Source organism: Mandrillus leucophaeus, unplaced genomic scaffold (assembly GCF_000951045.1).
Source record: "Mandrillus leucophaeus isolate KB7577 unplaced genomic scaffold, Mleu.le_1.0 Scaffold347, whole genome shotgun sequence".
NCBI classification, from domain to species: Eukaryota; Metazoa; Chordata; class Mammalia; order Primates; family Cercopithecidae; genus Mandrillus; species Mandrillus leucophaeus.
The window spans coordinates 1870445-1891341 of NW_012103665.1; the positions used below are offsets into that span (position 1 = coordinate 1870445).

Genomic DNA, 20897 nt, shown 5'->3' on the forward strand with positions numbered 1-20897 from the left:
AAGAGACCAGAATCTGGAATTTATATTAAAGTTCATGAGTTTTGATTACATGTTCCAGGTGGATCAATTTGAAATACAAGCCTTACTTCAATGAAATGATTCCCTTGGATCTATGAGACTTCTCCAGGGACACACTGCATATACTCTGAGATTAAAACACTACGTGTTTGTCTCTCTGTATTTCTCAAACATATTAAATGGACAACATCCAAGAGGCATCTAAGAAGGAATAAGCTAGAAAAGTAGCCTGTATTGTTTCCCACGAACTGTGATGCTCCAAGCCAAGATCAATGAGCTGTCAGAAAAAGAGGGGAGAAGTTCCAAGCAAAAATGTCCAAAGCAATAGCCAAGGAGATAAAGAAAACCACTGGCTGGATAAATGGTGATAAATGCCGGTGGTTTGTTTGTTTTTAAATTTTGTTTCTGCGTGTAAGTCCCTCTTTCTGTGTAATACAAACTTTTGTACTGTGTGACACTCCTGTGTCTATCTTCCAAAGACTGGGGAGGGTGGAATGAGCCATTATCTGTTCTTCTTTAAACAACTATTTCAACCACTCTTTAGAATTGAACCAGTGTGTGCACGTTTTCTTTTCAGTATTTCAGTTGTCCACAGTTACAGTCCACTCAATGTTCTGTACGAATGGGACATGGTGACCCACTGGCACAGCTTTCTGTCATGTTTGTACCATTTCCATACCCCCCCTCCCTCCTGGACACCTGCGCTAATCATCCAAGGACCACCTCCTGCCCACACGACTGCCTTTCCCTGGGATCTTTGCCTCCTGGGCGCTGAACGAAACAGCCTAGCTTCTGAGATCCCTGGAACTTGCCTGTGTGTGGAATCCCACGCGCTCTAAAATGCCTTTCACACAGCTACTCTGTTTTTGAAGCAAAGTGGTTTTAGTCATTTGTACGCAGTTATGTGCAGAGATGAGAGGTTTTAGCCATGCTGTTAGGTCTTCGGTAGTATCTTGAATGTGCTGATACCAGGTGATTACAATCTTCTGGTAGTGAGATGGGAAAAATAGAGCTGCCTGGAGCTAGATATTCAAATAATATCATAGCATGGCTCGTCCTGAGAATATGATCATCCTGGAAGTGACTTAGTCCTCAGTCCTGTCCAGAAGAAAAGCCATTTCTTCCTCCAGCTTCCTCTGCCCTCTCACCACCACAGCCCCTTCGGTCTGGTTAAATCCGAACCACACAGATGCTCACTAAGGGCTAAAACACAGCAGTGGCAAGAGGAGGCCACGTTAATGGGTGAACAGCGCCCTGGACTGGGAGTGCCGAGTTTCGTCCGGAGACCTCAAGCTGCCCCCACCCCATTCCGCTTTGGATTTCGGGGCTGCAGTTCTGCTCCCGGGCAGGATTCATTCTTCTTAGTTTCTCGTGTGGCTAATATGTGGCTCTGCAAATGCTCACAGGGAAAAATCGGAAATTGGTCTTACTGACTTAGCAATGTAGGTCTTCCTCCCATTAAGTATACAGTTCTTCAGTGTACCTGTCGTTAGTTCTGGATAATTATAAGCAAATTAACAAGGATTTTTAAAATTGTTCTTTCCCACTTCATGACTGAGCTGCTGCCATTAGCGCCACACCTGTGAGCTAAGCAGTAGGGCAGCTGATTTTTTTTTAAACCTAATCTTATTTTGAGGAGAAATAGGTTCTCAAGAGAATCTTCTCTCTCAATGCTACTTCCAGGACACTGATGGGTGCGAGCCGTTATTGATTTCCACAGCCTGCCAGGAGTATAAATGAGAAGTCTGAGTCTCTTGTCTCAAGAAGCCAAGCTTCTGATGTAGGCAAATAAAAGAAACTATGCTTGGAGTAGCTCATCATCATTAACAACCATAAGCATTTCCTCTCTAATGGCTCTTCACATGTAAAGAGTCCTGCTGTGGAACCCAGGCGCTTCAAGTCCCTTGTGTTCAAGTTGTTTACAGTCCAATCTACGAGACAAGGAGAACACTAACATGGGAACCAGTGTAGCAAATGCCAAGCATCCAGTGAAGTCCAAAAGGGCTAGAAGTTCACCTGAACACAATTGTCCTCGCTGCCAAGGCCTGGAGGTTGGGTTGGTGCTGATGCTTCCTGGTTGAGGCTTTTATTTTTTATTTTATTTTATTTAGGTGGAGTCTGGCTCTGTCACCCAGGCTGGAGTGCAGTGGCACGATCTCCGCTCACTGCAAGCTCCGCCTCCCGGGTTCACGCCATTCTCCTGCCTCAGCCTCCCAAGTAGCTGGGACTACAGGCGCCCGCCACTGTGCCCAGCTAATTTTTTGTATTTTTAGTAGAGACGGGGTTTCACCACGTTAACCAGGATGGTCTCGATCTCCTGACCTCATGATCCGCCCACCTCGGCCTCGCAAAGTGCTGGGATTACAGGTGTGAGCCACCGCGCCCGGCCAGTTGAGACTTTTATGTGAGTGGCTCAAAATGTCCTGTCCTCAGGGAGAGGAGTTCCAGTTCTGCTGGGAGTGGGTGGGCAGGGCGCAGAAAGCGGTAGACCTGAAGCTGCCTATGGGAAGCCAGCCACTTGAACCCATCTTTGCTTGGCTTGCCGGTCCTTGGCTTTGATCTGGAGGCACTTTCCCATGAGAGTTCTTCCTAGTCCTCCTCTGTCCCATGTGACAGGCTCCTCCCAGTTTGGTCCTGTTTCAAAGGAAATGAACTGTTTGTCCAGTCACCATCTCTGGGCTGTGTAAACAAGTAGATGGGCAATTAGTGGCTGTGTCAGGGCCTTGGACTGCTGCTTTGCTTGCACAAATGGAGACTCATCCCTCATCTTCTGGACTATCGTCGTGCAAGCATGAGATAATGGGGACTGCTTGGCTCTCGAGATTTCTTCATGTTGTTTAGATTTCAGTCTTCGTGTCACAATCCTATTGTTCAAGCGTTTTGGCAACAGCCACCACCATTCAGCTCATTTGGGAGAAAAAATAGTAATTTGGATTCGGTTGCCTTTCTTTTTTTTCTCATTAAACCATTTTTTAACGAGCAGGAAGTAGGACCAAGGCATAGAGATCTGTAGGGTAATATCTTTCCTTAATTAGCCAAATGCTGACAACAGAGGTCACCCAGTTGCAGGAGATTTTTGCCCTCCCCCTTTAAGCGGGCGTGTGTGTTGTACACTCAGGCTGGAGGCCAGGAGAGGACAGAGCCTGCAGTCAGGTCACTGGTAACCCCGCGGCTGCTGCTGTTTGTGTTTACTTGAGCATTTCACCGCGCCTGATATGTGTTCCTCTTGGATCCAAAATGCAGAGAGGCTCCCCTCAATCTGCCATTTGTCTCCTCTTGAGATGCACAGAGATCAGGCACCAGTCGCTCAGTCCTCAGCATAAGGCAATGGCCCTGTGTTGCCTTTGCTCTTTTTCCATACGTTGGCATCACCTCCTCTGATTTCTTTTCTTTCCCCCCTTCTGCTTTTAATTTTTTCTCTCTTACCTCGGTTTGAGCCTCTGCCTTCTTTCATAGCTTTCTGTTTGCTCTCAGCGTCTCCTCCACCCCCTTATGTTTTTGGTTTCTTGTGACTCGCTCTCCAGATTCCTTCACATTCAGGAATCATTGTCTTTGCCCAGCATCGTTGTGAACGTGCCGGCCTTTTTATTGTGGTTATTCATCCCTTTTCCTCTTGTCTTCATTCCTCCCTGAGCCCTCCACCTCAGCCTCCTAAAACCTTTGAAGTTCTTCAGACTGGAAGTGTCTCTGGATCGTGCTACATAAATGAGGCAAAAGCACTTGGGATCCTTTCAGCAGGAGGACTGTGGAAGTGACAGTCTTTCTCCCATTTTGCCCTAGGATGGGCATCTGTTGATGGGCAGGGAATTAACAGAGAGCACATCCCATTCTCTGTGACCGATCACTACTATTCTTTTTCAGTTGTTCATTCAGCATTTGTAAGTTATCTACTATATGTGAGACTCTGTGGAAAAAAAGAATCAGACACTGTTCTAGTCTCAAAGACCCTCTGTGTCTGACACAAAATCTTACTCCGCCTTTCAGGAGCATTAGATATAGCTGATCAAATGAGGGGTTGAAAACTCCTTTTCCTTGCTTTAGGCCCTAACCGTCTTTTGTCTTCTCTCTACTTCGTGGGCATTTCTCCATCTCCTAGGCTGGTTCTTCATCTTCCCAATCTCTAAACACAAGAGGGCTTCAGGACTCAGTCCATGAACCCCTTGCCTTATCACTGGGATTGCTGAGGTGCATAGAGCCTTGAGACTTTCTGATGGATCAAGCGTATAGTAAAGAAACTGAGGGAGAAAAGAGAAGTCACTGTCACCAGAGTTAGAGTCACTGCTGCTGCCACCCCCGGGAGCCGCCAGAACCCTTATGTCACCACCGCCACCACCCAGATCCCTGCACTGTCACCCCCGGGAGCCGCTAGAACCCTTATGTCACCAGAGCCACCCAGATCCCTGCACTGCCACCCCCGGGAGCCGCCAGACCCTTATGTCACCACCGCCACCCAGATCCCTGCACTGCCACCCCCGGGAGCCGTGTCACCAGAGCCACCCAGATCCCTGCACTGCCACCCCCGGGAGCCGCCAGACCCTTATGTCACCACCGCCACCCAGATCCCTGCACTGCCACCCCCGGGAGCCGCCAGACCCTTATGTCACCACCGCCACCCAGATCCCTGCACCGTCACCCCGGGGAGCCACCAGAACCCTTACGTCACCACCACCACCCAGATCCCTGCACCGTCACCCCTGGGAGCCGCCAGAACCCTTACATCACCACCGCCACCCAGATCCCTGCACCATGACATTGGAGAAGACCTTCAGGCCGCACCGCACCTTCGAACAAAGAGTAGAAGTCCGACTTCTCCGAGAGCAGCATCCACCCAAAATCCCGGTGGTAACAGAACCATGCAAGGGTTCGAGAAGCAGCTTCCTGCCCTGGATAAAGTGCTGTTCCTTGTACCGGACCACATCAACCTGAGTGAGTTCATCAGGATCATTAGAAGGCGCTTACAGCTCAGCGCTAATCAAGCCTTCCTCCTGGTGGCGAACAGACACAGCGTGGTGAGCGTTTCCACACCAGTCTCGGAGGTGTAGGAGAGTGAGAAGGATGAAGATGGACTCCTGTACATGGTCTGTGTTTCCCAGGAGACATTTGGAATGAAATTGTCAGTGTAAAACTAAAAAAAAAAAGCATCTATTTTAGAATTTTTTTTTTTTTTTTTTGAGACGGAGTCTTGCTCTGTCACCCAGGCTGGAGTGCAGTGGCCGAATCTCGGCTCACTGCAAGCTTCGCCTCCTGGGTTTACGCCATTCTCCTGCCTCAGCCTCCCGAGTAGCTGGGACTACAGGCGCCGCCACCGCGCCCGGCTAGTTTTTTGTATTTTTTAGTAGAGACGGGGTTTCACCGTGTTAGCCAGGATGGTCTCCATCTCCTGACCTCGTGATCCGCCCGTCTTGGCCTCCCAAAGTGCTGGGATTACAGGCTTGAGCCACTGCGCCCGGCCCTATTTTAGAATTTTGAAACCCTTACCAAGGAAAAAATAAAGGATGTTACTCACTGAGATGGATCAGTTCATCTAATCGGAGGTCGTCGAACAGTAGTGTTCCCACCGAGGAGCGTCAGGAAGTTGTGTTTGTATTTCAAGTGGAAAACTGGGCTCCGAGTGCGCACGTTCAGCTTCGGAAACTATATTATTTAACATAGGCTAGCTTGGTTTTAGATTTTGAAAGTTTAAAAATAAAATACTTTGCATTCTAAAAAAGAAAAAACAGACAAAGAGACTGAGGGAGATGTATGCTCAAGCCATGGGTGTATCTTGTTTTTCACCGAACAAGGGGAAAGTTTTACATTCATTTACATTCATTTTACAAGTTTGTAAGACATGTACAGCTTAGGGAGAAAAATATGAAGCCCTCTGTTCTAGGGAGAAAGCATGCAGGCATTTGTAGTACTGAGACTAAAAGTAAGGGGAGAAAGAGTTGCTGAGGTAAAGCTAAGTTAGAATATGAATTACTGTTACTATAAATGACACTAAATAGAACCTGTGAAAAAGGAGAAAATGTGAGCTGTACTGTCCTCCTAAATAAAAGTAAATTAAAAGAACAATGTAGGCCAGGTGCAGTGGCTCACACCTGTAACCCCAGGACTTTGGGGGGCTAAAGTGGGAGGATCCCTTGATGGTCAGGAGTTCAAGACCAGCCTGAGCAACATAGGGAGGCCACATCCTACAAAAAAAATTGTTAAAAATTAGCTGGGCATAGTAGCATGCACGTATAGTCCCAGGTACAGAGAGGCCAAGGTGAGAGCAACACGTGAGCCCAGAAGATTGAGGCTGCAGCGAGCCACGATCATGCCACTGCACTCCGGCCTGGGTAACAGAGTGACAACCTGTCTCAAAAAAAAGAAAGAAAGAAAGAAAAAGAAGAACAGCGTGAAAGATAATGCATGAAAAGCTCTTTGGTTCTTATTTTCATGACTTTACAAGCTTCACTTTTTCTGCCTTCCCATTTTGTACCACACAGACATTTACCACTGGGAATCTTCCTCGTCTGTGTCCCAAGGTCATTTGAACACCAAAGTTACACTTAAGAAGGAAAGGTTGTCAACTCAGGGGGATTGCAATAGAATTCCCTTGGAATTACCCATAACATCTATTTGAAAAGAAACCCTTGCAAACCATCACATCATGGAAATCACAGTCCATGGTGAGAAAACTGCCAAGTTTTTGAGGTTGCAACTTGGAACGCACACCAAAAAAATGTGTCTTCATCTCCAAGCATCTTTGGTTTGGAAACTGGGATAATAGGGCATCTGATCAGGCTTCCTCAAAAGGATATCCAGTATTTTCCCCACTTCCGGTGGCAGAAACCTGGTTGGTGGTCTAAGCCAGGAAGAAAAAGATATTTCAGTTTGGAAGAGGAAAATAATTCTAAGTTTATTTTTTTAGAGCCACGATTTAGAAGAAATAATAAACAAAATAAGGGATGCCTCTTATTTAAAATCAGTTTTCATTTTATCTGAATAGTCTGCTTTGCCTTGCTCATGAGTATCTGTGGTTATGTGGTCAGGCCTGACACATATCCCAGCCAGGCTGGGTGACATTCCTGTGCCCTGCCCTCTCCTCCAGCTCTTCCGAATCCTGGGCCTGCTCGCTAGCAGCCTTGTGCTTTTAGGAAGAAAGGGTCTGGATATTCTGATGTTGCTCTGCTTCCAAACAAACCCAAACTAATTCAAATTCACAAACTCTTAACAAAGGTGATGCCTTCCCTCTGAGAGTGTCCAAAGCCACAAAGCCAACCGCATGGCAGTTTGGGAATGGCAAAACTTTTAAAAGTTTTTGGTTTCATAATGTTAGCATTTTGAAGGGTTTAAATGAATAAAAGCCTTAGATTTCTCTGTGTGGTGAGTAGGAAGCACCCGTTCTAAAATTAACCAAGGTGATTAGAGGTAACTAGGGCTTCTCCCCTTTAAACAGTGATTCTGTTTTCAAGATCAGTTGAAATAAGAAAAAGATGGAAAAGTATTTGTTCAAAGAAAGGTGCTACCTAGGTTACCTACCTTTACTTTCTCACTTTGTGATACTGCTGTCTTTTCTTGGGGGAAAAAATGGCTGAAAATAATAACGGTGGGAGTAAGAGAGGACTAAAAGAGAGATGAGTTTCAGCCACATTTGGAGAAAGGAAGAACTAGATGAACAGAGCTTGGGTGATGGCAGTCGGATTCTTTGTTTGGAGGAACTATTAATAGTCTTGATTTAGCGCTTGGGCTTCTGTTTTCTGTCTTTTGTTTGTGTTTTATCTGATTTTTTCCTCCTTGAGGCAGCTTGAAATGAAAGGGCAAGGGAACAGAGCTAACATAGGGTGGAAATACGTTTATATGTAATTAAGATCTTACTTCCTCAATTTGCTACTACTGAAGCCCAAGGGAGACCAAGTTCTATTCCACACACCATGTGAGAGGAAGAGGTTGACTGAGATGAGTTAGGCAGCTTTATCAGCTTGTTGGTCAAGGGATGTAGGATCCTGAGATGGATTCAATATCTTGGTTGATGTTAACATAAATGTAACTTTTAATTTTTTTCTGAAGAACCAGACAGAAGTTTAAGAAAAGAGAGTTTACCATCCAAGAATTTAATTTGCTTTTCATCAGAGTATGACAAAACAGGCATGCTAGGGTCCAGGCTCAACTAACCCGAGTTGGTGAAAGGAAACAAGTGAATTAGAAATAAATGCCAGGAGGTTCTGAGAATTAGAAAAAAGATGAGAAGGGTCAGGGTGAAGATGGCAAAGAGTGATGGTTCTCAAAATCCTGCTGCAGCGTGAGAAGTAGCTGCCTTTAAGGTCTGGGCTTATGGAGGAACCCAAGAGAGTAAGAATGGAGTCAGCAAATTCATGCTTAAATGAATATGCCCACATTCGTTTGCCCTATTGATTCCAGAAGTTGAAATTGAGGCCTTTAATACGTTTAAACCCTTAGATCATTTGCTAAGAGTTCAGGGAAAAAAAGCAGTTGGTTCATCTCTGGTGTTTTCATATAGGTTTTCTTCATAGAAGTTACTCGTAAGTGGTATTTTCAATGGAGACCTTCAGAGAAAAAGACGCTTGGATATCTCATCAGGTTGCAGAGAAATGTTCAGACTTGTTAACCCTTTTAACTCAGCTAAAAGTCCATTAAACCATAAAACAAAGTCCATCACACTTTTGGGTCAGGAACTTGAGTGAGTGACTGCTCCCTTGGATGTTGCGCATCTCCTGTGGGACTAATTTCGGGGCTTATTGGATGATGGGGGTCAGAAGACTCACTTCCTCTGTGCTTGGCTCCTGGGGCTGTTTTGATGCTAGTTGGCTTTCTGTGGGTCTTCTCCCTTATCAACAGAGGATACACCCCACTTCTCCAGATGAGTCCCTTATAAAACAGCTGCTATTTCACAGCACATTCCCTTAACCCAAGCCCTTTCCTCCTTATCAGTTACACTAATTGAAGATCAAATCCATTTCCCCCCATCCCCCATTATGTATTTTCTACTTATCCTCTAAGAAAAGAATTACAGGTTAGGATTACTCTAGAAATGGTAGCAGTCGGTAGAGGAATGACATCCTAAAATATGACCATTAGAGACAAGAAGAAATTAGAATGCTAGCATGCAGTGGGCATTTAATAAACAACTGCTGGGAGTGATGGCGGTGGAGAAGAGCAGCGCAGAGGAGGAGGGGAGAGAGGAGGAGTTGTAACACTTTAGAAGGAGCTAACACTTTAGAAGAAGGACAAAATTGTGGCAAAAAAGTCTGTCCCTTGCTTTTCTCCCATTGACAAATCTAAGACTGATGTTTACCCTACCTCCCACCTCTCACAAAAAACATTAGAAAGCAACATATTTAGGTAACCTGGGGTCATAAAGGAGAGTTGAAATAGAAGCTTCAGCAAACAGCCCCCATATCATCAGGCCTTGAATTACCGGCAATTCCAAACACTACCTGAGTCTCCATCTCAAAAAGCTCTGGCCTCTGCCGGCTGGAGTGCAGTGGCGCGATCTCGGCTCACTGCAACCACCACCTCCTGGGTTCAAGCGATTCCCCTGCCTCAGCCTCCCAAGTAGCTGGGATTACAGGCACATGCCACCACGTCTGGCTAATTTTTTGTATTTTAGTAGAGACGGGGTTTCACCATGTTGACCAACATGATCTCGATCTCTTGACTTCGTGATCTGCCCGCCTCAGCCTCCCAAAGTGCTGGGATTATAGGCATGAGCCACGCGCCCAGCCCCCTCTGCTTTGAAAATACTTACAGCATCATCTCCACAGGCAATACACTGAAACCCCTCTCCACACCGAAGCACAGTTGTCTGTGAAGGAAAATTCGGGAAGCCATACAGGAACAATAGTTCCTTTGCAAATTACAGCTTCATCAGAAGAAAAGTTGAGGCAGGCATATAGTATTTTATTTTATGCACCACAGACAGACCAACAACCCCTAGACTTGGAATTCAGAATTAACAAAAGCATTACATCCACTGGGCTTTGAGAAGGGTCAGTGTTTTTTCGTATGTCTTCTCTGCTGCCATTAGTTGCATAACAAATCGCTGCGAAATGCATTCATGTCAGATGTTGGAAATAAACTCTTTGGGGTATAGCTATTTTTAAACAACTCATAGTTATATGGATGTTTTTAAAACATTCAAAGCCTGAGTTTGTGTTTCAAATCATAAGTGGTCGCAGGAACTCTATAGTGTTGGTCTGGTGCTGACCTATGGAACAGAGTCTGAAGTCCCTCAGAAATGATGATGTTTTAAAGAGTTACAAAAGTTCACATTGGCTGTAGATTAAAGCCCTGTATTTCTAGGTAGGTATACAGAAATCCCTGGTGCCAGTCTGTACCTCCACTTTGGAGAGCATTGAACTTTCCTTGCAAGTATTCAAAATACTTCCCCACCAAAAGATTTTACTTACTGACACTGGGAACAAGAATCCCCACCCACATTCTTCATCCTTAAGAATCAGAAGTTAGGAGAGAAAAAAAAACAAAAAGTCTGAATTATTTGAGATTATTTGCATGAGCGGATTATTTGTGTCAGTCTGTGAGAGGTTATCTTCATAGTCTCTAGTCCACTTGTCCAAGCTTACTATTCCCACAAAAGATTTTTCCTGCAGTCTAGGGAGTCTCATGATTGCCTTCCTGGACCTATGCAATACCAGCCTTCCCACCCCCCCGACACACTTTCCTCCCCTGCAGCCTCTGCAAGCCCTGGCTCCTGGGGCTCCTTGAGCTTGGACTGCCAGCTCCACTTCCTGTGTTCTAGGCAAGCAACAAATACCCTTCAAAACTGCCATCGAGCCCCACCTATTTTATAAAAACTTCCCAAGCTTCCATGATACATGCGTTACATTATTAACAATAGTATTAGCCGGGTGCCTGTATTCCCAGCTACTCGGGAGGCTGAGGCAGGAGAATCACTTGAATCCAGGAGGTGGAGGTTGCAGTAGCTGAGATTGCACCACTGCACTCCAGCCTGGGTGACACAGCGAGACCCTGTCTCAAAAAAAAAGTAAAAATAATATTAACTAACGTTTATTAAATACTCAGCCAAGTTTGGTATTATGTAATATCTTGCTTCTCATTGAAAAAACAACCCTTGAGGAGAGCACTATTATTATCTCCATTTACAAAGAAGGAAATTGAACTCAGATGGGCTAGATCTATGTGACTTAAAGGAGGACCTTAGTGAGGACAGGTTAAGAATCCATCATGGGGGTTTGGTGCCTTGGACTAAAGTGGTTGAGTAAGTGGCGGGAGACTATAGTGGTGAGGGGTATTTAGAGGGTACAAACCACTAGACTTCTTGGTGGCTTGGATCCTGCCCTCCAGATCTGAAAGGTTACACTTCATCCCGTCTTTAGATGTTATTTGCACTGTTTGAACACTCCCCAGGGCCCTTGCTGCTCCCACCCCTAATTGATCTCCACCTTTCTTCATATCTGAGTTCGTATGACAGCATCTCCTCAGACAGGGAGGGCTTTTCTTACACATACTCCTGGGAAAATTAGGTTTCTACTCTTAATAATGTAACTGCCCCTCTTTCTGTTACCTCTGTGGCACTTCTCTGAATTTTTAAATATTTGAGGAATTACTTAGCTGATATGAGACGGAAGATGTCTATTTCACTCACTTTATTTATAGTATCCTCTCTACTTACGATGCAGTGTTACTCCGTGAAATACAGGTTGAATCTGTCCAAAAAAAGAAAGGAGCATTTAAAGGAGTTCCTCCTCATTTAGATCATAAATGGAATGAAATTCCATCCTAAAAGGAGATTCATCTAGAGGTGAAAGCAGGAGTTAAAAAGGAAAATTAAACTATTTCAACCACTATCTCACCAAAAGAACAACTCCAAAAATGTGATCTGGGGAAAAACAATCAACAAACTAATGAAGAATAGAAGACAGTGAGTCAGGAGTGACTATCCCTTACAATAGGGATGATTATTTTTACAAATCTGTCTTTATCTAATGGTCAGTGGCACTCAGTTATATGGCCAGACGCAAGAATTAAAACATTTTAATCTCCTGTCACTTATTAGTTCATATCAAGTAATTTTATTTACTTTTTTTTTTTTTTTACTTTATTTTATTTTTGGTCTTTGGCCTTCCAGATCCCCCAAATTTTGGATAGCCTGAATGTGGGATGATCCTGTATTACAGTTCAGAGAAGTAAATTTCCCTTCACCAGTCCATTCGCTTTTAAAAATAAAGAAGACATTAAAATGAGTTGCAGATAAAAGTAATCCTTATTTAGTTATTTTGCCTTCTCAACCAGCATAAGGTCTCTACATAAGGACAAAATTTGGATTCAGTATCTCCTAACTCTGCCATGTGGGAGAAATGCGTCCCCCCTCATTTCTGTGTGGGTATTTGTCTAAATCTTGTCTCCCTTCCCACTACTGAGGTCTCACACTTTGGAGAGTTCTGTCTAGATACAGACCATGGTTATATATGCCGGTAACAAAATAGTTGTGACTATTTTCATCACTCACGAATCTCACCCTTTAAACAGATAAGAGTGATTTACATGGATTGGCAGGAGTCAGAGAATCCTTATTGCTTTTGTAAGCTGAGACAATATGCCAAGTCCATACCAACACCAAATAAGGTATCTTGGAATGTGATTGCATCCATATGCTTTCAGCTAATGCAGTATAGGCACAGAGCACCAATTTTAGGAAACTGGCCTCAAAGAAAGGCACGGGCTGTTGATTTGATTCCCACCGTTCTACTCCAGCAGCCACATAGAGAGTCCTTAATATTAATTTTAATGTAAATTGGAGGAAATCTTTCAATCTTTGAAAACTGTCCTTCACCCCCGTATCCTGGGGACCTGTGTTATTCACCAGCTAGCAACACTAGCAGCTGGAAGTAGAAGATGGCCTGTCTGGTCCTCCTGATTGCGTGCCTCTAAAGAGCTGTAAGGTTGACAGAACTTTTGCGTGTTTGTAACTTAGTAAGAAGAATAACTTGGTCTCATAAATTGTTGTGCCATCTTAGACTAGATATTGCGTGACAAATTTTTGTTATTGGGTATTTCTCTAGTTACATCAGTATTAACTAGAGTAGACCTTGAGGAAGCAGACAAGGACATTTTGCTTCATTTGGGCTGGAGTTTTGCTATGCAATTTCTGAGTTCTTGCACATTGCATTTTGAGTCTGTGACCAAATAGCCTGCTCTTGCTCCAAGTAAGCAAATATTAGCATTCTTGCCATCTACCAGTGTCTTTCCTCTAGGGGATGACAAAACATTTGATGTGAAGCAAATGTATATAGGTGCCAGCAGATAAAGAGTTTTTTCTTAGGTCATCTACCAGGAAATACTGTATTTTACCTACCAGTCTCCCTGTTCACTGGGAGGAATTCTGAGATCCTTAAGTAAAAGAAGTTGAAACTACTAACGTGTTCCTTTGTTGTATCAATATTTCTAGTAGTCGGGATGCATGCTTTCTATTCCCAGTAATTTTATTAGGTTACTAAAAAATTATGATTTGGTTAGGAGGGAACATGAGCCAAGTGGTAGGGCTAAATCCCGCCTTTTGTCTGAGTCGTGACAATATTTTAACCGCAAATGTTTATCTTTCATCCTCAGGGGAGATGAGTAGCCTCTTTTTTGAATCATCCTCTGCAGAGTGCAATAGATGTAAAGCAGCACTGTTATCCAAATTGTTAGCTCTTACAGCCAAGCTAGACTCTGTTCACTGTTACAAAAACCCAGTGAGAACAAAAACATGTTAAATGATAAAGAATTACAAAATCACGTTTCAATTAGCTTCGTTAATTTGGAAAATGGAATTTCCCTTTGTATGACTTGGAGTGATCAAAATTTACCAAATTAAGAAGAAATTCTGACATTCTGCACTATAGAAAGGATGAACCATATTGGGCTTATTCTGCATCCTAATTTTTAATATCTATTCATGTTGATACATATGGATCTGATTACTTTTTTTTTTTTTTTTGAAACAGAGTGTCGCTCTGTTGCCCAGGTTGGAGTGCAGTGGTGTAATCTCGGCTCACTGCAACCTCTGCCTCCTGGGTTCAAGTGATTCTCCTGCTTCAGCCTCCCAAGTAGCTGGGATTACAGGCGCCTGCTACCACGCCGGCTAATTTTTGTATTTCACCATGTTGGTCAGGCTGGTTTCAAACTCCCAACCTCAAGTGACCCGCCTGCCTTGGCTTCCAAAGTGCTGGAATTACAGGTGTGAACCACCACACCTGGTCTGGGTCTAATTACTTTTAACCACTATACATTATTCAGTTGTGAGAATAAACGATGTTTTCCTTTATCCATACCTCTTTCACTTCCTGTTCTTAAGGTAGTCACATCATTCTGGACCTCTGCTGTAAAGGAGAGCCAGCAATCTGTATGTCCTTCCCTTTTTTTTTTTTTTTTGAGACAGAGTCTTGCTCGGTCGCCCAGGCTGGAGTGCAATGGCACGACCTCCATTCACTGCAAGCTCTGCCTCCCGGGTTCACACCATTCTCTTGCCTCAGCCTCCCAAGTAACTGGGACTACAGGCACCCGCCACGACACCTGGCTAATTTTTTGTGTTGTTAGTAGAAACGGGGTTTCACTGTGTTAGCCAGGATGGTCTTGATCTCCTGACCTGTGATCCGCCCGCCTCGGCCTCCCAAAGTACTGGGATTACAGGCATGAGCTACCGTGCCCGGCCTGTATATCCTTTCTTCTTCATTGGATCATTAAAAAGATGAACGAGACAATAATGTGAAATGATTATAACTCTTTCGTTAGAAAGTGGTACAAACATGAAAACTAATGCTATTTTCTTATATGTTATAATTTCCATCTAAAAGGACAAGATTCCTTGATCATTGTTTTATTTAAATGAATAGTAAGTAATAATCCATTTGTGAAAGTGATGGGAATGTAAAATTAGACAAATGTGATTAGCTGGGCCTTACCGCCACAAACTCTGCTCAAGATAATGCTGTCAAGACCCAAAGCTCATAAATGACAGTTTAAGCTGGTGAGTGGCTGAGGTCCAGCATTCCCCTTGGTTTTCTAGATGGACGGTAAAGTTGCTTGGACCATAATTTTCCATCTTTCTTCTTGGAAAGAGTGACTGGAGGCCACTCAGTAAAGTGAACCTTGGAAATAAGACTTCTGCCTCACACAATCTATTCATGAAAGGGAGCTATAAAAATAAACACGTATGCAGAGCCTAATGGAGACGTGGCAACAGGCCTGAGGACTTGCCATCCCTGAATCCCCTCCTCTAATTCTCTTCTAGTTCTACTTCGTTTCAGAACACAATGAATGCATCAGTTGTAGCCAAATGTGTGTGTTTTCTGAGCTTGTTTATCTGAAAAGTAGTTGAAGGAGATAAGAATGAGCGGCTTTGGAAAGAGCCAGCACTAGGAAAACTGGGAAGGACGTAAGAGAATAGCATTTCCACAGCTAAGATGCTATCTGGAAGGCGCCTGAAATATTGTGAAGATAGTGTGGGGGTCATGTAGTGTTCTAAGAGAAGATGGGTCTCTCTTTGTTTCTACATACAAACTCCAAGGTAAACTCCTAGGCGGGTATGATTTAAGAATGGAGCAAAGCATTAGCATTAAATGGCAAGAAGTCTGGATTCAACACAGCTGAAGAGAGGCTCCTTTGTTTTTCTCGCTGCTTTCCTGGTTTCTCATTAAATTGGTCTGTGCTTACCTGGGATCCTTTGATTCTGGTTTTGCCCTCTTTTCACTGAATCTTCCTTTAATTTCCTTTGGTTGAATCTGATGACATTAACTCTTTCCATCAGTTTCTGAGCATACCCTTTTGGCTTGTTTCCTCTTTTTTCTTAAATCTCAGGGCAATATTTTTCCCCCAGGGAATTCGATCTCAGTGTCTTTCAACACCTTCACTGTTGGCCTGTGGCCTCTCGGCTGCGCTAAGCAGGGCCCTGGGGAGTCTTGCACTGTCCTTGGAGAGCTGCCTCTCTATGGGCTGTGGAACACTTGACCTCATGTGTCTCCCCACCACCCTTGTGAAGGAAGCAGCCGTTAGGCCCTCCTGACATATGTGGAGGAGTCAGGAGTCACTATTCTGAGAGACACTCTACGGACCACACTGCTAAGTCACTGATAGATTTTGACATCCAGAGGGAGGGTCAGCTCCCTTGAGTCTCACTTTGAGTGATTTCTAACTACTATTTCCATCATTCGAGTTTTGTTATCCAAACAGACCTTATCCAAAATTTGCTGTTATTATTAGCAATGTCGTTGTTTGACCTCTCCAGACTACTTACTCTAAACAACATCTCCCACACTGATTTTATATGTCGGGTCTAATACAATTTGGGGAAAAGGTTACTGAGTACCTAATCTTAACCGTTCATTCTTTGTGAATAGGCCCACAGGGTGTCAGATACTGTGCCGAGCAAAGACAAGAGACGGTCTCCTGGCTTAAAGATCTCACAACATAGTCAGGAGAGTCAATCCTAAACCGACAACTATATAATAGGGGAATAGCAATGAAAAGGATAATAGAGAAAATTTATTCAGCCCATTTTTGAGAGTCTGCAGTGTGACAGGCATAGTTTATAGAGTCATGAACAGGACAGATAAACTTATAATTAGGAAGTACAAGAGACAAAGAGCAAATAAGTAACCCATTGTATAATTACAAATTGTGGAAAGTTTATGTTTGGCTGAAGAGGGCTGGTATTAAGAAACCTACTTTAAAAGAGTAGGGAGAGTAGAACAGTGATGACATTTAACTCTGGGAAGGAGCCAGTTACAGGAAGCATAGAAGGCAAACACATCGTAAGCAGAAAGAACACCATGATTGGCAGTCCTGAGGCTGCTGAGAGCTTGGCATACTGAGAGATTAAGATGGGCAAAGACAACTGGAACTAGGGCAAGACACCTAGGCAGGGCCCTGAAGATCATGAGACGGAATTTGGATTTTATTCTACAGGAAACCGTAAAACAATTTGTAAGATGAAACATTCATGTTTTTTGTTGTTGTTGTTGTTGTTGTTTTGAGACGGACTCTCGCTCTGTCGCCCAGGCTGGAGTGCAGTGGCGCAGTCTTGGCTCACTGCAACCTCTGCCTCCCGGGTTCATGCCATTCTCCTGCCTCAGCCTCCCAAGTAGCTGGGACTACAGGCGCCGCCACCATGCACGGCTCATTTTTTGTACTTTTAGTAGAGACGGGGTTTCACCCTGTTATCCAGGATGGTCTCGATCTCCTGACTTCGTGATCCACCCACCTCGGCCTCCCAAAGTGCTGGGATTACAGGTGTGAGCCACCGCATCCGGCCAACATTCATGTTTTAAAAGATTATTCTGGTTGCTGTGTAGACAAATAAGTGCACAGAGGCAAGAGTAGATAAGGAAGTTACTGAAGTAGCTCGGGTGAAAAATGAGCATCTTGGACCCGGCTGGTGGAAACTGAGATGGAAAAGTGTGGAGGATTTCAAGACTATGTTTTTGAAGTAGAAAAGACAGAAATTGGATTTAAACATAGGAGTTGTGCAAAGGAGAAGCCAGATCCCAGGTTTTGATCACCTTAGTGAATGTCGATGCTATTTACTGAGGTGACTAAGACAAAGAAAGGAACAAATTTGTGTTATGGTGGGCAACTCAGGGAATAATCGGAATTCCTGGACAGCTATTCATGTCAGGATGTTCAGCAGGGCAGGGGAAATGCAAATCTGATGTTGAGAATGTAGTTTGGAGTTGATGATACAGATTTGAGATTCATCAGCAGAACAAGAGTAGCTGAGTTTATAGCTAATTATAAAACAGAGGGCTGGGCACAGTGGCTCACACCTGTAGTCCCAGCTACTCAGGAGGCTGAGGTGGGAGGATCACTTGAGCCTAGGAATTGGAGGCTCCAGTGAGCCTTGATTGCACCACTGTGCTCCAGCCTGGGTGACGGAGTGAGACCTCGTCTCTTAAAAGATAGAGAAGGGTCTAGAGAGTGAGCCTTGGAGCCTGAATAGATTTAAGAGTCTGGAGAAGAAGAGCCAGTGGAGGGAGCAGAGCAAGTGATCAGAATGGGTGAGATAAGTGACCAATGTTGAGCGTGAACCTACCTGACTTGCCACTGATAAGTATTTTTTCCTTGCAAATAAAATTTAAAAATACTGTTTCTGAAAATGTGCAAAAAATTCTAAAGCATTATCTATGTGTAATCTGTCACATTCGTGTAGATATTTATCCACTCCGAGGTGAGCATGCACTAAGAGGACTATGTAAGAATCTGAGCCTCTGAAAACCACTGTTGGGCTCCATACTCCAGCCCAGGCAGACTTGGCTTTCGTGGTATGAAGGAAATGGGACATACTGCTTTTTAAATAGTGCTCACAGTTATTAAATAACATGATTAATAATAACATGACCAAGGACTTTTAAAAGTTCCTTTCCCACCTCTCCCCTCTCACAGGGATACATTATACTATCTGTTGGTGGTGGCGTTGCTGCCATCCCCAAGTCCATGTTTCAACTGTGTGTGGCTTCCAGCACTTCAATGAAATCTTATTTAGTCACAGATGCTGTTTTATAGAACTGTAAAGAAGGGAGCACATGGCTTTTGGCAGGGGCACACTGTTCAACGTGGCCTTCCCTATTTTTGCAGTAGGATGTTACAGCTCCAGGCTCCATGCCTTCCGCCTTGTAAGTTCAGGGAAGCCCATTCTGTGAAGAATGCTTTTCGAATGTGAAAGTTACCCACAAAGCATTCTGGACCATGGGTGTGACTAGACCTCCAACATGAGTTGGAATAGCAGGTTTCAGGGGCTTTGTTTCCACATAGTGCCTTTAAAATTGGTATTTTAAAAATGGTTATGATTATACCACCATGTCCTTATTTATGATAAGAGTAAAATTGCTACTTTGGCATTTTGTTGGTTTAAAAAAATCTTAAAAAGTGCTCAAAGCATGTAAAAATTGTCTATAGAATGTACGTGAGAAGAAACTTAAAACTTTGAGTTTTAAAATTTAAGTAGTTTTTTTGGAATGACAGCATCTGTGAGAATTTTCTCATTCTGCAGAGATGATCTCTTTGGGCACACCTTGGTGTAGGCAATAACAGTAGAAACTCTCTGTCTTTGAGGCAGACCATGAATGGGCTCTTGGGTGGGAGAGACAGGGCAGTGCCTTGGGTAGTTAGTAGTGTCTCAGGATATGAGTGAGTACCCTGCCTCATGGAATATTCTGCCCTCCTCTATTCTCCCCAAGACAGAGTAGCTGCAGCATATTGTCCTACTCTTGTACCCAATGGTGAGACTCAACTAGAAAGATTGGTTCACTGTCCAGAATCAACAACTGAGGAAAGCCAAGAAACTCAACAAACAGGAGAACTGACACCTGAAAAAACATGCTTGTAGGCAGAACAGATATTCAGAACGTGTGTTTTATAATCTCAGAGAACTATAAGATACGGACACCTTCATGAAAAAAGAATCCAGTGGAAAATATAGAAATTAAAATTTGAGTTGATGAAATATTTTTAAGAGAGTAAGAAATACTCAAATAATGCAAGATTACTTCCCAGAAATGAAAAGACATTGCATCTGTTATTGAAAGAGCCAACAAAGGCAATGAAAAATAAATGCACACATATATGCACCCTTAATTCTTTATAATGAGCCTTGAGAAATCAAGGATTTAGAAAAATGCTGAGAGACAAGAAACTTCTCAGCAGCAACACTAGATACAGGGAAAAAATGGAGTAATAAGTGTAAAATCCTGAGGGGAAAAAAATCAGAACCTAGAATTCTAAATTTAACCAAACTGTCATTAAAGTAAATGAGAAAAGTACATTCTTTTGAGAAATGCAGAGCCTAGAAAGATTACTAGTCATAGATTTTGTTTGTTTGTTTGTTTTTTTTGTTTTTTTGAGACAGACTCTCACTCTGTCACCCAGGCCTGGAGTGCAGTGGTACAATCTCAGCTCACTGCAACCTCCACCTCCTGGGTTCAAGCGATTCTCCTGCCTCAGCCTCCTGAGTAGCTGCAATTACAGGTGCGTGCCACCATACCTGGCTAATTTTTTTTTTTAGTAGAGGTGGGGTTTCACCATGTTGGCCAGGCTGGTCTCGAACTCCTGATCTCAGGTGATTCATTTGCCTTGTCCTCCCAAATGCTGGGTTTACAGATACCTCATAGATCTTCTCTTGAAGTTGTACTTCTTCAAGTTGAAAATGAATCTAGGAAGAAATGGAGTAGCAAAAGGTATAATGAGCAATGACACTTATAAAATAATGGTTAAAGCATTATTAATAAAATGTAAAGCATTCACGTTTGTTAATGTGGAAATAAAATTGCAGATGATATCAAAATGGGATGAGGCATTGGATGTGACCATAGAATTTAGGAGGAGAAGGAAACGAAAAGCAAGCCACCCTTATATTTTTCCAGGTTAGAGTACTGAGATATAATTAGCTGTAGATAACCTTAAAATCACACGTATACTGGGTGTTAAGATTTAAGTATTAGCCAGGTGTGGTGGCTTATGCCTGTAATCCCAGCACTTTGGGAGGCTGAGGCAGGTGGATCACGAGGTCAGGAGTTCAAGAACAGCCTGGCCAAGATGGTGAAACCCCATCTCTACTAAAAATACAAAAATTAGCCAGGCATGGTGGTGGGCGCCTGTAATCCCAGCTATTTGGGAGGCTGGGGCAGAGAATTGCTTGAACTCGGGAGACAGAGGTTGCAATGAGCCGAGATGGTGCCACTGCACTCCAGCCTGGGCAACAGAGCGAGACTCCATCTCAAAAAAAAAAAAAAAAAAAAAAAAGATTTAGGTATTTATTATTCAAAAAGTTAGACTTTATCGTGTTCAAACCCATTAAGGAAAAATGAAGCAAAGACAGTTTGGTGAATCCAACAAAAGTTAGGAAAAGGTGAAAAAGTAAATAGCCAGCAAGCTTGGTGAAG

The 20897-nt window shown here is 43.5% G+C and overlaps 1 protein-coding gene and 1 pseudogene across 2 annotated transcripts in view; both read left to right on the top strand.

The window, feature by feature from the left end:
* The window catches only part of FMN1 (formin 1), a 388608-nt gene that overhangs the window by 320867 nt on the left and 46844 nt on the right, over positions 1–20897 (top strand). The gene's annotated exons all lie outside the window — the stretch shown is intronic.
* LOC105546022 lies at positions 4765–5141 on the top strand (annotated as a pseudogene).